The following is a 3,941-nucleotide window of genomic DNA, read 5'->3' on the forward strand; positions in this document are numbered from 1 at the left end:
TGCATAGAGAGTTCGGCCAGGTTATAGAACAGCTGCCATGTTACTGCCTTTATTCTTGAAATGTTGATGATGTAACAATTTGAGAGCGCCTCGGACAATTCACTATGAAATGACCCACTGTAAACAAGCAAAACAGAGCAGCGGATTTAACAGACATTTTTATGTAGTAGTATTCGGGATAATGTGTTTCCAAGTCTGTGCTGTGTTGTGGTGTCAACAAAGGTCATTTCTGCTTTCACGGGACATCTTCATAGGTTTTGAAAACTATCAGAAATAAAAGTCAACTTAGAGCACAGCACGGAAGCATCGGTTATCACTTAGCAAAGGCTATGGAGGAGAAAGTGGCGCTTTCGGAACGTTCTGACAGAAACCATATTGGCCCAACTCTCTCTATATATGGCTCTGGCCAAGAGCAGCATATACAGTGCCTTGCAAAAGTATTCATCCCCCTTGGCCTTTTTCCTCTTTTGTTGCATTACAACCTGTAATTTAAATAGATTTTTATTTGGATTTCATGTAATGGACATACACAAAATAGTCCAAATTGGTGAAGTGAAATTTAAAAATTACTGGTTTCAAAAAATTCTAAACCTCCCCCCCAGTGCGTGCATATGTATTCACCCCCTTCGCTATGAAGCCCCTAAATAAGATATGGTGCAACCAATTACCTTCAGACGTCACATAATTTGTTTAATAAAGTCCACCTGTGTGCAATCTAAGTGTCACATGATCTGTCACATGATCTCAGTGTATATACACCTGTTCTGAAAGGCCCCAGAGTCTGCAACACCACCAAGCAAGTGGCACCAAGAAGACCAAGGAGCTCTCCAAACAGGTCAGGGACAAAGTTGTGGAGAAGTACAGATCAGGGTTGGGTTATAAAAAAGATACAAAACTTTGAACATCCCATGGAGCACCATTAAATCGATTATTAAAAAATTGAAAGAATATGGCACCACAACAAACCTTGTTTCACAAGAAAAAATATTTAACATTTTCAAAGTGGTAGGCATGTGGTGTAAATCAAATGATTACTCCCCCAAAATAAATTGTAATTCCAGGTTGTAAGGCAACAAAATTGGACAAATGCCAAGTGGGGTGAATGCTTTCGCAAGCCATTGTACTGTATTTCAAGCTGGTCCATGGTGGTTTATGCTGGCCCATGGTGGTTTGTGCTGGTCTGACCAGCTTGGTCTAGCTGTTCTGACCAGCATGGTTAGCTGGATATTCTGGCTGACCAGCATGGTCTAGCTGGTTAGAATTGCCGACAAGCTGGTCATGCTGGTGATGCTGGTATGCAGGTGACCAGTTTATGCTGGTACGCTGGTGACTATGCTGGTCCATGCTGGTGTATGCTGGTCCAGCATAATTCACACATAAAACGGACAACCAAATCATTTCTAGTCATCTCTCCTCCTTCCAGGCTTTTTCGTCGTTGAACTTATATGTGATCAGCATCTAAACTTTCATAGTATTACCACTACAGGCAAAACATTTGGCCTTTTACCTACGTGGGCATAACCAATGAGGAGATGGTACATGGGTACCTGCTTCTATAAACCAATGAGGAGATGGGAGAGGCAGGACTTTCAGCGCGATCTGCATCAGAAATAGAAAGGAGTTACATTTTAGCCCTTGGCAAGGCAAACGCTCGTTGTCGCAATAGTTGAATAGCATGGATTTCTACATTTATTTTGCGACGCTCGCGCACGCGACGTGTCACTACAGACCCTGGATTGTTCCCAGCAGTGATGCCAATTTAGCAATTTTGTTGCTAGATTTAGCAACTTTTCAGACTACCCTGGAAACTTCTTTTCCAAACAGCACCTAGCAACAAATTTAGCTACTATTAAAAATGTATTTGGAACTTTTAGCAACTTTTGAAAAGTGACTCAAAAGCTAAAATGCACACATTTTCCCTTTAAATGACACACAAAAATATTTTCTGTGTCACACACTCAGTCACAACACACGTGCCTGGCTGCAAAATTGCATTGTGAGTGATGTCAGCAGCAGGCGCTCAGCTCGTGCACAGGCAGCAGCACCCCAGCACCAATTTCAGCAAATTGCAAATCATTGTTGTTAGCTGACTCCAGCAGCAGTAGTATGCATTCAACGAGACAAACCCAATGAATATAGTTGGTCACGAATGAATGATCTTGAACGGAACTTACAACATCAATTAACATGTCTCAATCAAAATTGTACAGTCAGAAGTACAGAAAAGAGTAGGAGTCTGTACCTGAATTTAAATTGTGGCTGAAGCCAGTAATTGGGGATGATTGACAGGCATACTGTGCATACTGCATATCAGATATGCTTGCAAAAGTGTATAACATCAAAAAATATTATGCTACAGCAAAAGAATATAAATAAATCAAAACCGTACAACCCCGCAACGCAGTCTACATTACCACAGTTGGTTAAGAAAGTGGATAACTGCAGAAGCTACTATGGCAATGGCCATTACGGAGCATTGTTCGCTGCTAGCATGCAGCCATTTAGGTACGGCTAGCAAAGCTGCCTTTTCAGATTCTGTGGCAGCAACAAACTTCCAAATGCACCGCACCAAGTGCATAGAAATCATTAAGGGAGTACTGGCTCCTTATTTTCTCAAAAGGGTAACATCAGATGTGGGGGATGAGAAGTTCAGTCTCCTTTTGGATGAGTCCATTGATGGCAGTGTCTCGAAATACCTGGGTGTGGTGATTCGGTATTTCAGTGCTAAAAAAAATACCATTGTGTCCACATTTCTCGGGCTGGTTGAATTGGAGCGGGGTCAATAGCAAAGGCGGTAGTTGAGTTTCTTGAGAAGTGTAACCTTAAAAAAGAGAATCTTCAGGCTATTGGCACTGATAATGCATCCGTGATGACTGGGGTGCACAACGGGGTGCACAAGATTATAAAGGAAGAATGTGCATTGCCCAATTTGGTACTCATCCGCTGTGTGTGCCATTCTTTACAATTGGCTGTCAGTGCAGCATCCAAAGAAACCATCCTTAGGAGTGTTGAGTACTTAATCAGGAAAACCTACAACTGGTTTTCGATATCCCCAAAACGGTGCAAGGTGTACAAAGCCGTGTATGCCACCAATAATTGTGGCCAGAAACTCCTGCGGATCACCAAAGTGTGTGCCACATGTTGGCTATCGATTAAGCCTGCGGCAACTCGTATATTGAGCCAGTGGGATGAACTGAAGCTCCACTTTGAGTTGACCAAGGACAATGAGCATTGATACATGGTGGATGTGCTCCACGCCATGTACATGGACAAGACCAACTATGTCTACCTGACATTCTTGAAATCAATCCTGTCTGACGTACAAGTTGCAGTGAAGTCATTTGAGGGAGAGCAAACAGATCCTGTCAAGCTTTTGGACAATCTGGTACACCTCTTAACATAAATTTGCCGCAGAGTAGTCAATGGCAAAAATTGATGTCCTGAAGGTTGCCAGTGATGGACATCGCAGTCCATCACCATACCTTGGGTACCTTTTCGAGAGCACGGTGTACCAACTCAGTCTTGCGCCAGAGGACGAAAAGGTAATTCGGAGCCCGTGCATCAACTACGTTGTTGCTTTAAGCAAGGAGCTGCAAGCAAGGCTCCCAGACAACCTAGAAGCCTTGAGAAACATGGCCTTGTTCAGTGTTAAGGAAACACTAAAGCACAGAAAAGGCACCACTGAAATTATCAAAGTAGCTGAGCTACTGGGGTATAAGCACCAAACAATTGATAAAATTGTTTCCCAATGGAGAAACATCCATCTGTTTAGGTGGGACTCAACTGAAAATACAGTCGAGCTTTGGAGTGAAGTGAATGACTACACGGACTCTTCCGGGTCAAATCCATTTGAAGAACTGTGCAAAGCTGCACTCGCTGCCCTCTCCTTGCCACACTCAAATGTGGAAGTTGAACGGCTGTTCAGCCAAATGAGTGTGGTC

This window comes from Oncorhynchus masou, chromosome 12 (assembly GCF_036934945.1).
Source record: "Oncorhynchus masou masou isolate Uvic2021 chromosome 12, UVic_Omas_1.1, whole genome shotgun sequence".
Lineage (NCBI taxonomy): Eukaryota > Metazoa > Chordata > Actinopteri > Salmoniformes > Salmonidae > Oncorhynchus > Oncorhynchus masou.